Consider the following 14,114-nt stretch of genomic DNA (forward strand, 5'->3'; position numbering starts at 1 on the left):
GATTGGCTTAGGAGGAAAGTGGAGTTGAACTTTACTCTGTTACCTTCGATCAAAATCCTCACTTGATATTTCCTAAAAACTCTTAGTTCTACCCTTCCCTGTGGCAAAAACTGTTAGTGGTTCTCTGTTTCCTAACGTATCAAGTCTGACTCCTCTTCTTGGTTTTCTAGATTCTTTTATTCTGGCCTTATTATGCTTATACACACTAGTTTTTTACCACTCTCTGATACCCTCCTTTATATTCTAATACTCTAATCGGTACTCTTTTGTTCTTAACTGTTTTCTCCTAACGCCAAGGCTCACTTGAGTTTCTGGTCCCACTCCTGCTTTCCTCCTAGTCTGGAACATCTTCCGTCTCTCTTCAGCTAAGTCTTCTCAGGCTTTAAGAGTCAGCTCAGTGTGACTACCTCAAAGATGCCTTCCCTGTCTGATCTGATCTGAACTGGCTCTCCTGTCCTCTAAACTCCTCTATCACTTATGTGCAAAATTTAACTTTTAATTATATGTATAGCCCTGTGCTGTTTTTTTTTTTTAAATGTTGTTCTCCCCAACTGGACTACTAGAGAACTACTAGAGAATATAGATCAAATTATTCCTTTTTTATGCTTTAAAAAGGGCTGTAGGAAAAAAAAAATGTTCCTTTTTTTGGATATCCTCCAGTACCTAACATGGTACTGGACATACAATAAATGCTTAATGGACAACTAGCAGTTAATCAGTCATCTGAATATATGGTTATTAGGGCAGTGTGTTTACACTTGTCATCTTTGTCATCAGATTTCATAGTTTTCCATCTGGAGCTTTTTAGAGCCTTACATGATTTGCCTCAGTACCTAGTAATGCCAAGTCACAGATTTTCGTCCTTTGGGGGGGGTGTGTGTGTGTGAGAAACAGTTAAAGCTAGAGACTCCCAGCATTATAAGACCTTTCATTGTCAGAGCGTGGGGAACTCAGGTAGAGTATATAATAGAACTGATGAAGGACACAGGAAAGAGAAAGAGTTCTAGTGTATGAGACTATGATGGCTTGTAGGAATTGTGGCTTACTGTCTGTCCCTTTTGATTCTTTCTTTGGATCAGATACCATGGTGCTTTTATGATACACACTGTGGCATATTTTGGCATATTTCCTAAGCGTAGAATGTGTCTGTATTTGGCCTTTTCAGCTTTTGTAGTGGAGGTGGGTTTGAGTTTGCTCTGAGGGAAAGGAGAACAGAAGTGGGAGACGTGGTTATACTGATTTATGAGCAAATAAGACTTTTAAACTTTGTAGAGCCAGGAGATATCTAGGAGATATGGTGCTACTCCTTCATTTTTTTAGGTGAGAAAATCAAAGATGAATATGGTTAAGTGACTTACATAAGATCACAGTTAGTAGAAGTCAGGAATAAGACAATACCGTGAATAGGTTGAGATAATCAATTTATATTATTTCTGGATTCTGTGACCCAGTTTGTAGAAAGTATTATTCTGTGAGTAGATAGTTGAGAAACTCACACATTCTTAAAAAGTGTAATATTTTGAAAAGAAAATCTTTTAAAAGATCTTTCATATGCTAATATATTGAACAGCTCTGTAAGATGACTTTGCATGGAATATAGGTAACAGGTGAAAATAGCATATAGTGGGGCATGTAGTTAATTCCAGTCCATTACTTACTAACTGTGCGACTTTGGAAAAAGTCATAGGGCACTAAGAAAGTCAGTTGGTGTTATTCAGAAGTGAATGGATTAGACTACATTCTCTCTGAGGTCCCTTTTATTAATAGTTCAAAAATTCTTTTTTTTTTTTGAGACAATCTCACTTTGTTGCCCAGGCTAGAGTGAGTGCCCTGGCGTCAGCCTAGCTCACAGCAACCTCAAACTCCTGGGCTTAAGCGGTCCTACTGCCTCAGCCTCCTGGGTAGCTGGGACTACAGGCATGCACCACCATGCCCAGCTAATTTTTTCTATATATATTTTTAGTTGTCCAGATAATTTTTATTTCTATTTTTAGTAGAGACAGGGTCTCGCTCTGGCTGGTCTTGAACTCCTGACCTCGAGCTATCCACCCTCCTCGGCCTCCCAGAGGGTTAGGATTACAGGCGTGAGCCACTGCACCCGGCCAATAGTTAAAAAATTCTTTGTGAAAGTAAAGTAATAATAAATAATTGATACTTTACATGATCAAAGCTTTATGACATCAGAGCAGAGACTGCTGTAGCTTGTGTTTCTCCAAAACATGTCAGCAAGTCAACATTTTGAATTTCATATCTTGATTTCATACCATATCTATTCATTAGGCACTATTGATGCTTTTACAGATACTTTCTATGTCTTAGGCTTAATTTGGATATCCCTTCTTTGTTTGGAACTTGGTGTAGGAATATGAATACCACGCATAGATGTATATTAATATGAACCAATAAATTTATTATTTGATAATCTTTTCGTTCTTCCAAATGAATAGTCCACACAGGTGGTAAATGTGTTGGTGTATTAATATTAATGAACAACAGCAACCACAACAAAACTGGGTTGCTTAAATTTGCAGCACCTTTTATTGAAAGGTGCTATACTATTATACTAACATAATTGCTAATATAATTATACTAATATAGTTGCTCTGTGGGCTAGTTGTGTTGAATTGATATGTTTTGCCTGATAAATTTCCCTTATTGGACGTTCCGTAGAAAAGTAAAGCCAGAGTTTCTTGGCCAAGCTCACTCTTATTCAGAGGAGAGTGTCCCGTGAGCATAGTAAGCAGGAAGACCACCTGGTCATACTTGAGTATCATTGTACCTTGTCCCTTATCGTCACAGGCTGGTATATGGTTACTCTCATTTGCTGATTGCAGTGATCTCTGAGTAGTCAATCTTTCACCAATCCAAGCTCAAACCACATCCGCAGAACCTGAAGCCCTGAAGCTTCTAACTCCAACCTTCAAAGGACAGACAGTCACTTGTGACTCACAAGGAGCCATTTGCAATCTGTAGATAGAAAGTGCTTTCAGAAGACTGTGTAACAAGGGTAAGGTGAAGCCAGTGGGGTGGCAATATTTTCCTTGTGGGATAAGGTAAAAATTGGTGATAGGAAATTATGTATATAAAGCTCATAGCATAGGGTCCAAATCATTTAACATGATCGGTAAATATGTTTTTATTCTGCTTTACAATTTTGCTTCTAGATTTATAACCTTTAGGCAATCATGTATTTTGTTAAGGCTTGAGAAAGATCTTCCAGAATATTTGTAGAGTTTTGGTACAGTATCCATTCTGTTGTTTAAAAAAGCTTGAATGTTTTATGACTTCAGTATGCCTCATTTTGTGGATTAACAATTAGGGGCATGATTTGTACTGAAGAATTTTATGTCTAGAAAGATTTCTTGCTCCTTCTCGGGGTATGGGAGTTTGGGGTGTGAATTGTGAGAAGTGGAATCTTTCTTTTGAAATTTATGTGCTGTTTTTAGGTGAAAATACAAGGAGTCAAAAATACCAGATGAAAATGTAGGCCTTTAAAGTTAAAGGGATCAATATATATATTTAATATATTTTTTTCAGAGATAGGGTCTCGTTCTGTCATTCAGGCTGAAATGCAGTGGTGTGATCATAGCTCACTATAACCTCGAACTCTTGGGCTCAAGAGGATCCTCCTGCCTCAGCTTCCCTAGTAGCTGCGGACTACAGGTGTGCACCACTATGCCCAGCTAATTTTTAAGCTTTTTGTAGAGATGAGGTCTCACGGTGTTGCCCACGCTGGTCTCTAACTCCTAGCCTCAAGCGATTCTTGCACCTCAGCCTCCCAAAGTGCAGGGATTACAGGCAGGAGCCACTGTGCCCTGCTCTGGCTCAATACTTCTGACTGCAAATGGTGTTCTAAATATTTTTTCTATTATTTATATTATATATTTATTTAACAACAAATTGATTTTTAGATTATTGAACAAACTATTGTCTTTTGAATTTCTTTAACTTTGCACATTAATTTGAGTAATAAAAATGTTTATTTTATCCTTCATATTCCCAGTGTTAAAAGTTACTATGATCTTCATTAAAAATGTATGCTTAATTTAGTTAATAAAGATTATTTTAATTTAAGATATTGAGAATTTTTTTTCAAAAGAGAAGGCCACAGTTTAGAAACAATATGGTGTATTAAAGGGCACTTTATAAGAAAAAGATATAGAAAAGTTGTCTAAAATATAATATTTTATAATTTTGAAGCTTGGAATATTTAAAAATGTTTTTGTTATCATAAAGTCATGAATGAATGAAATAAAGCTATTTATGACCACTGCTATTACTCACCTTTGTTTTTAGAAGTTCTAACCAATGCAATTATCTCAGAAAAATAAATTAGGAAGATACAGAAATCATTATTATTTGTAAATAATATGACTGACTACTTAAAAAAAATAGACCTAGGAAATGAAAATAGTTAATAAAAATTAAATTAAAGCATCCATGGTTAATACCAGTAAGAATCAATGAGTACAGATTAAACCAAACCATGAGGTTTTTAACCTTTTAGGTGGATACTAGCTGATATAATAAGAACACATATTTACTGAGTGCTTATCATGTGTCAAGTATTTTTATTAACTCATTTAATTCTAATAATAACCCTTTCAGGTAGGTACAATGATACAGTATCTATTTTAAAGAAATCTGCTGAAAAGTTGAACAGCCTCCCAGCTGTCAAAGAGGTAGGCCATGGCAGACCTGGAATTTGAACCCAGCCATAGAATCTAGTTCTAGAACCTGTTCTTTTATCCACTACACTGCTTCCAAAGATGGATAGCATTCAGTGTTGGTGAAGGTATCAGGAAGAAAATAGCCTCCTTCTTTGTATTTCAGATATGCGGAATGTTTGTCATGCCTCCTTTTCAAAAGGCATTCTGGTAACGCTCATCAATAGTGTAGCATCCACTGATCCACTTCTAAGAATTTATCCTAAGGAAATAATCAGGCCAGTGTGCAATAATCAATGTGTCAGGGTGTGTTTATGGTATGGTTTATAGCAATAATCTAAGTGATCATCTTGAGGGAATTATTTAAGTAAATTATGGTACATCATATAATGGAATGTTAAAGACTATTAAAAAGATGAAAAGGATGACGTTAAGTGGCTAGTAATTCATACTATAATATGAATGCTCGCATTGCATATTGTGTGGAAAAAAGCAAGCTACAAAATGGTTTTTGTCTGTAGTATGATCTCATCTTATCTTTACATCAAAATAGCTAAACGTGTATTTATAGACCAAAATGCTGTGGGGCTGTCATCTGTGGGTATTGGCCTTACAGAGGATGTTTATTTTCTTCTTTATCTTTTCTCATCTTTTTTGAAATTTTATAGTGGGCATGTGTTATTTACATAATCAAGAAAAAAAAACCCATGAAAGAATTTTTTTTTTCTGTCCCCCAACTCTTATTATTTTATGATAAAATTAGGTTGGCAAGTTTTAACTTGGCTTCGTGCTTTCTGAATGTGAGGCAGTCTTAGATGGGGCTCTTCAAGAAGCACCATGTAACAATTTTGTTTTTGAAGTTTCGACTTCCAAGGCTATATTTCTTCCCTGCCCTCAAACTGCTCCAGAACTCTAGGTGTGCTGTCATTAGGTAGGGTTCAGGAACTTTCCATGTGCTCTAAACTGCAGTGCCCACCCTAGTTTGCCTGAATTTCCTGATTGAAACATGACTTTTCTGTAGTATAATTTATGTAAAAATAGAACTCTGTTAAAGTAACTAACTATAAGCTATCACTGAAAATTAAGACAGATGATATTTTTAAGCGGTGTTTAAAATCAACAAGTGTCATTAATAATCAGGAATTTTTTGCCAAACAGAATTTTTCTCTTAGATCATAAGTGTGGATCCTGATTAGAGTGCTCTTTTCTTCCTGAATATTAGCTTGATGTAAAAACCTCCCAGAGCTGCTGTTCCACTGCATCCTCCCACCCTGGGTTTAGTCTTGGCTGGTGTTGAAGCCCCTGGGGCAGTTCATTTTCTACTCAAACTTTGGTATTAGGTTATTAAGTGTGAAATGTCCTATTTCCTTAGGTACTAAATTTGACACTTGATATCTCTGAGATTTCACTTTGACACTTCTTGTTTTATTTTTATTGTGAAGGTACATCCTCAGTCTTTCAAACACACCATTTGGCTTGTGATTATCTTTCAAACTTTTTTTTAGAGCAATTTTGTGAAACCATGGATAAGTAAAAAATTTGTGTTAATTTTCGAATATGAGTTCTGTTGTGGAACCAATGCTGTGCAGACAGCCCAAAATATCAATTTAAGTGTTTGGGAAGGATGTGGCTAATGAATGCACAGTACGTTGATGGTCTGAGAAGTTCCATTGTGGTGATTTTACTCTTGAAAATGAGCCACGTGGGCGACCTGAGACCAAGGTGGATAATTATGAGCTGAAAGCTGTAGTGGATCCTTCTCAACCTACACGTGAATTGGCAGCAAGGTTTGATGTTACTATTCCAACAATGTTGGACCATTTGAAACAAATGGGCAAGGTAAAGAAGCTGGATAGATGGGTTCTGCCTGAATTCAATGAGCGTCAGAAGAGAAATCTTCTCAAAGCTTGCCTTTCTTTGCTGTTACTGACATAAGGGTGAACCATTTCTACATCATATTGTTACATGTGGTGAAAAATGGATTCCTTTTTGACAATTGCAAATGTTTGGCACAATGATTTGATACAGATGAAGTGCCAAAACACAATCCAAAACCAAATATTTGTCCAAAAAAGCTAATGGTGTCTGTTTGGTGGTCCAGTGCTGGTATTATCCACTACAACTTCATGAAACCTGGTCAAGCAATGACAGCGGATGTCTACTGCAACCAATTGGATGAAGTGATGAGGATGCTTGTGATTAACCAGCTGAGATTGGTCAATAGAAACAAGCCAATCCTTGACTACATGTCACATAAATAATGCTGCTCAAACTACAGAGGCTGGACTTGGAATCTCTTTGTCATCCACTGTATTCACCAGAACTTGCACCAACTGACTACTTCTTCCAGGCTTTGGGGCACTTCTTGCAAGGAAAAATATTCAATTCTCAACCAGCTGTGGAAAATGCCTTTGGCAATTTCATCGCCACTCACTCTCCAGGCTTCTTTGCTGCTGGTATAAACAAGCTACCGTGAAGAAGGCAAAACTGTGTTGATAGTTTAGGCGCATAGTTTGATTAATTGTACTTCTTCTTGTTTGAGTTATAATATACTTTTGATTCAAAATCAGACGTTTCATATTTAATGACCTAATACATATGCTTAAAACTAATTTAGTTGACTGCATTCTTTCAGAGCCTTCTGTAGGAGTAATTGACAGATTTTAGTATCATCCCAGTCTGAGACCCCTATGATACAAAAGAAATAGTCATTACTGATTTCTCAATACAGAACCCAAAGCCTTTCAGTCATTAGAGTCTGTCTTCTTAAAGAAGAGTGAAGCCTATCTCTTCTTTCTTATATAAGTGGATTAATTTGCTTACATGGTATGTTCTAATTTTAATAGGGCAGCATTCTATGCAAAAATAAATAATTTTATTTATAAACTAAATGAATTTATTTCTTTGAATAGATTTTAATCTATTAATTAAAATGCAACCTCTTGTAGTATATTGAATTTGAGAGCAGGAATCCAATTTCTACAAATTTAATGAGTTAAAATAATTTGACTCATTAAACAAATGGAATTTTCCAGCATCTTTAGAAATTGGCAATTTTACTTCTAGTCATGTACTTTATCTGATATATAACCCAATTAAAATAGCTCTATCATTATTTTATAAGGATTATTCTATAGATATCATTCCATCAGACTTCAAACCTTGTTTCATCTGTAAGTTCTCATACTGCACTTGACATCTGGTGAAACTAGTGGGAAAGGAAGGAGTGGAGAAGGCTAAGTTGCTTTGTGTAAGAACCTACAGCATATAGTTCAGAAGGCAGCTGGAGCACCCTCAGTGAGTTCTAAGGATTGGTGTGTGCATCAGTGCATTGGGGTGGAAGGAAGCTGGGACTTTAGGCCAGCAAAGTTCCCAGACTTGGCACCACCAATTTCCTCTTTCTTCCCTGTAACTTTAGGCTAAGAGGCCACTGTTGTCTTCCTTTTGACACATACCCAAGTGCCATGGAAACTCACCCCAACACTAATAAGGGAGGCAGAACTTCACTTCTTGGCTTATTGCAGGATTTCTACATACAAACATTCACGTGCTTGGTTTACTTTGATTCAAGCAGCCATGCAAATAGGTATTCATTATTTTTTTCATAAATGGGTAGGTGAGAGGGGAAAAGCAAAAAGGATGTGATTTTTATTGAGTTCCTACTCTGAGAGGGGTCCTATGAGCAGAGCCACTCCTTTGGGCCCTTTAATTATGCTTGCACATCGAATTGTAGGGATCCACGGAGACTGTCTCGAGAGAGGGAAATTGCCACTTCTCAACAACATTATGGCCTTATAAAGTTGACTTAAAATAAACCTGTGGCTCACAACAAATAACTAAATAATTGCTTTCTTTGTGTCTGCAAAGCTTGCATTGGATGGACCAAAAATGAAAGTGAGAAAGTGTGGAGACGCAGCAGAGCAAATCAGCAGCTCAGGAGCTCCGCTTTGGCTGTAGGGGGCTGCTTGGCTCTTATGTTTAACTCCCTGAATGTAAAACCTGTAAATAGTTGATTACATCTTCCTGCCCAAATTTTATGGGTACACCTTGATACCACAGGATGTAGCTTTAGTAACCCTGGGGCCTACAGAAGCCACAAAGAGCCTTGGCACATGAGCATAGAATCAGACTTTAAAGACCTCAGAGTGGGTCTCAGCGGTTTTACCCACTAGCTTAGCGCTGTCATCTGGAAATCAAATCTAGGATTAATAACTCCATCACAGGTAGTTTGGAGATAACATGGGGGCAGAGCATGGATGCAGAGGATAGATAGGAGCTACCAGAAAAGCAGGGCTCTTAAAATGAATCCATTTACTTTGGGAAACCAAATTTCTTAGTAAATAGGGGGGAAAGGGGTTTGATCTTGACCAATAAAAGTTCAAATGATGAGAATCATTTTATCATATGACCAAATTTAGGTTATAATCACAAATATTTCCTAATTATTAGAAGGAACAAAGATCAAATGAAGTGTTTTAGAGAGTAGGGAAATTAATTTTTTTCAAGAGAATTGCATAATAGCACAATATGACATTTGAGTTTCTCACCACAATCATAAAGAAAGTCATATTGCAAAAAACTACTTCAATAGAACTCTCTTGGCTTTCCCATCACAGTCCTATGGTATTAAAATTATTCTTGATTTTTTTCTCCTTCAGTTGTCAGTTGTTCTAACTTTGTCAGATCCTTATTATTCAGTGGTTTTGCATGTGATTCAAGTAGTTCTTAAAAATCACATTATTGACTTTTATGAATTCCTGAATCCTTTACTAGTTCAAGTGATTTCTCTTTGCAGTCATTTTATTGTTGGAACATCTAACATTCAGCAAAGTGACTAACAGAGATGATACTGACAGGGATCAACTCTATCATTGTGTGGGAGAAATGGTTGAATAGAAACTAATTTTTAAAGTCTTCAGTTCATTGCTTTGTGATTTTTTCTTTCATCTTCAGCCCCTTAGTAGAGCGGAGCTGGGCAATGAATACTTAGATAAAAAGGATCTCTCTGTCAAAATATATTTGAAAACCATAGTGCTCTGTAGTCCATTAGGAAAAGTCTTCAAATATTTTTTATCCTAATACTTGACTTAAAATTAAACTTAGTGTCAATAAGCAACATCATGATACTGAACAGAACTGTTTCCTTATTCACATGCTGCATGTTCAGTTAATTTTTTGGTTCTTCCAGATGATTCTCTGCACTATTGGGAATCTCATGAATTGGGTAATTTATTAATTATTATGTTAAATTCACTCTTTTTCAAGTCTTAAGATTGTAAGTTCCTTGAGAATGGAGTTTGTTTCATTTGTTGTATCCTTGGAGCTAGACTAGTGCCGTATACTTAGTAGACATTGGATAATTTTTATCTGCATGAAAAATCAGGCAGGTGTTCTCCCCGCTCTTTTTGTGCTTTAATGCATCTTTTGTTCACTTCTGTAGCAATGGTAAGCATTAGTTGGTAATCCCAGACTTTGAAATTTAACCTGTGTGTTTGCAACATCTGCTCACAACCATTGCATTCTACCAGTGAAACCGCTTTAATTAAAAACCTTACTGTGGTGTAAATCTTTTGTAAGGTTAAAACAGTAATTGATTATTTAATTGAATGGGACATTGTTCTAGGTGCTTTACTGAGAAAACCAAGTAGTTCCAGTATTAGAAGTGACTTCTGTCTGTCCTTTCTGACTCTTCATGAAGCATACGTTCTAGTGGGGAGAGACACAATAAAAAGACTAATAAGTTATACTGTAATTAGAGTATGAAAAGTGCTATGGAGGAAAAGTAAAGCAAGGAGGGGGGTAGGTAGTATTGGAGTAGTTTAAATTTATCACAGGGTGGTCAGGGAAGGTCCCACTGAGAGGGTACTGTTTGGTAAAAACATGAAGCAGGTAATAACATGAGCTGTGTGGATATTGAAGAGAAAAGAAGAGGGAATAGCAGATACTAAGGCCCCGTGGAAGAGTGTGGCTGGAACATTCTAGGAGCAGCAGTGGACTGGAGTGGTGTGACATGAGTGGCAGTAGTGGAAGATGGGGTCAGAGAGGACCAGGGGCCAAATCATGTGGGACGTGTGGGCTGCTGTAAGGGTTTTGACTTTTTCTCTGAGTGAGATGGGGGTTACTGGAGGATTTTGGGTAGAGACCAACATGGCCTGATGTACATTTGAACAGGAGCACTCTGGCCACTGTATTGAGAATAGACAATAAGAAATCAAGTAGGGAAGTGGGGAAGGAGGCAATTGATTCATTTATAGGAGAGATAATAGTGGCTTGGACCAGAATGAAGACAGTGAACACTAATTCCTGTCTATTTTTACTTTTTAGTTGGATTCTTCCTTTGGCCCAGAATGCATGTCATATTTCCATGGCTTCTTTGTATCTGTCAAGGTCCAGCTCAAGTTTTCTCTTAGGCTTTTCTTAACTACTTCAGTCTGTGCTGATCATTCCCTAGAAAGAGCTCCTACTGCCTTTTGTACTTTCACCTTATGGTATAGAGGGTAATTGCTTTCTATTTCTTTCATGTAGATTGATTTTTCTTTTTTTCTATGCTATAGCAAGGGCCTTATCTTACACTTTTTAGCACACAGTAGGCACTGTACTCAAAGAAATCCTTTTTAGATGTCTGATGTGTCTAATTCTTTTTTTTAATTTATTTATTTCAGGATATTATGGGGGTACAAACATTTTGGTTACATGTTATGACTTTGCCACACCCAAACCATGATTTGAGGTGTGCCTTTTCCCCCCTACAACGCTCACTGCGTCCATTAGTTGTGAGTTTACCCACCCCCAACCCCCCTAATCCCTGGAGAATATTACTACTGTGTGAGCACCTTGGTGTTGATCAGTTAGTGCCAATTTGATGGCGAATTGATGTGGCTAATTCTAAAGAAAAGTCAACATTTATTCATACTGTTGTCTCATTCTTTTGCATTATTATTTTCTCTCCAGTAGCAGTTAAGTTCATCCCTTCATTCATTTGAAAATAAACACCACTGGTGTAAGAGAAACAGTAATTTATCCTCAAAGAGCTTATCATCTGACAAAAGAAGACATGAATCTGCATAATGAGAACATGAGGCATTGTGAAGTACAGGTGATACGAATGATATAAAAAAGGCCACTGGAATTCAGTAGTTGGAATGTTGGCTTCTGGCTGGGTGTTCTTCAAGAAGAGAGTGGTCCTTAGGTCTTGAAGGTGGAGTTGGTGCAGAGAATGACATGGGTAATGCTGGACATACTAAGCATTTCCAAGGGTAACAGAATAGATAAGTTTGCAAGGAGAAAGTCTGCATGGAACTTTGGGTTTATTCAAGGAACTATAAAGAAATACACTCAAAAAACCACCCTCTGCTCTCCACCCTGACCCACAGAGCCACTGCTTATATCCATGCCATCCTCATCTCTCACCTGGATTTTGCACCAACTTGCTAACTTCAGTTCTCAGCTTAATTAGTGTAAGTGTCACTACCTCTGAGAAGCCTGCCCTGCTCACACTCCCGAAACTTGGTCCCACCCCTGCTCCTTTGTTCGAATCCATCATGGCCCTTTAATTATGTTATTTACTTGATTGGAAGGGTTGTCACTGAAAAGGTGCTGTAGGAAGAGAGTAGATGGATTGGCTGGGGGAAATAGAAGGACCAGAGAGGCCTGTTAAGAAGTGATGGTCTAGATATAAAATGATGTGAACTTGGCTTAGTGCTTTTGTGGCAGTGGGAATGGAAAGAGAAGCATTAATTAGGGTTTAAAAAATATGTTATGTGGGGTACAGAGTATATGCTAGAATTACTGGTGTTTATCATTATGACCTCTGGTGTTTTATGGAATAAACAATTGTATTTAAATACAGTTGGTCTTCTTTTCTAGCAGCTTTTGACAATCAGTAACTAGGAGCTTATATTTTGTGGTTTGCTTTTCAGGAAAGAATTTCCCATGTAATGGACTCCAGCCACCACAAAGTAATGCAGAATTCTTAAATATTTGAATTTCATTTACCAAGAGTTGGTAATTATCTGCAACTTTAGCTATAAATAAAGTTTTGGAATGTATTCCACGAGAAAGACGTCTTCCCCTGCCCCAAGGATGTATAGGGGGTAAAAGATTAATATCTTTTCAAAGGGATGAATCTAAGATGAATTGATTCTATTTTTCCCACACAATCCATCAATATTTGTTAATAGGAGAGCAAACCACCAAAAGTGGTTGGTATAAAAGCAAAGAGATTTTCTTTTTTCTTTTCTTTTTTTGATACCTGGATATACCAGGAAACTTCATATGTGTTTATTGAAACATAGGTTGGAATTTTAAAAAGGTAGTGAAAACATATGAAGTTTTGGTTTCCATTTTCCTAATCTGGCCTGACAGTTAAAAATGATCCTTGAAATGAAGTTTTGCTCTTCTTAATTTAATAGCACTTTAAAAGTATAGATGAATGTTTAAAAAAATTGATACCTATGCTAATGAGTATTATTCCAGTAAGGACTTACCACACTCTTTCCTTAACTAAGATAAGCGAGTAACAGATTTTGCCTTTGTTCTTTCCTTGTTTGCTGTCCTATATTCTTCCCTCTTTACATATTTAAGGATCTGTAATTTTTGAATTGGTATTTTGTTAGTGCTTTTTTTCTTTTTCCTTTATTTTTATCCAGCATTCATTTTCTGTTCATCTAGTAACTTCCTTCCTTTTTATTAACTTAATTCATTCTAAAGAATCACTTCTCCCAGCTGTCTTTAGTTTTGGTAGAATCATCCATCTGCATGCCTTCTCCTGTTCTCCATAGGCCTGTAGGATTTTCTCTCCCAGGAGTCATTCCTGAGCAACAAACATCATGTAGAGAGGACAGAGGTTTAGGTGGATCGATCCTGGTAGCTACTGTTATGCAAGAGCATCTTTGGCTCATTCTTTTTCCTGTTGTTTTGATTCTATGAGCTACCCAGTATCTTTCTAGTAAATTCTTTTTCTGTTTTAGTTTATCAGAGGGAGGTTTCTGTTTATTGCAACTAATGAGTCCTCAAGGATAACCATTTATTGCAATAAATAGTAAGAACCATCCTTTCATATCAAAGATGTATAGGGTGGCTCACGCCTATAATCCTAGCACTTCGGGGGACTGAGGCAGGAGGATTGCTTGAGCTCAGGAGTTCGAGACCAGCCTGAGTAACACCAAGACCCTTTTTCTATTTTTAGTCTCTACTAAAAATTAGCTGGTGTGTTGGCACATGCCTGTAGTCCCAGCTACTTGGGAGGCTAAGGCAGGAGGATTGCTTGAGCATAAGAATTTGAGGTTGCAGTGAGCTATGATAACGCCACTGCACTCTAGCTGGGGTGACAGAGTGAGGCTTTGTTTCAAAAAAAAAAAAGATGTATTTTTGATAACATTTTTTTCTGATTATATATATTATTTTTAGAAAATTTTAGAAAGAGTATCATTAAGAAAAGAAAACTAT

General features: G+C 37.0%; 1 protein-coding gene across 1 annotated transcript in view; it reads left to right on the forward strand.

Annotated features, from left to right (window-relative positions):
• Nucleotides 1–2,981: 2,981 nt before the first annotated feature.
• The window catches only part of HECW2 (HECT, C2 and WW domain containing E3 ubiquitin protein ligase 2), a 224,164-nt gene continuing 213,031 nt past the window's right edge, over nucleotides 2,982–14,114 (forward strand). Inside the window, exon 1 of the mRNA XM_045558979.1 lies at nucleotides 2,982–3,007. The gene's annotated coding sequence lies outside the window, so the exon portion shown is untranslated. The remainder of the gene's footprint in view (nucleotides 3,008–14,114) is intronic.

Source organism: Lemur catta, chromosome 8, assembly GCF_020740605.2.
Source record: "Lemur catta isolate mLemCat1 chromosome 8, mLemCat1.pri, whole genome shotgun sequence".
NCBI classification, from domain to species: domain Eukaryota; kingdom Metazoa; phylum Chordata; class Mammalia; order Primates; family Lemuridae; genus Lemur; species Lemur catta.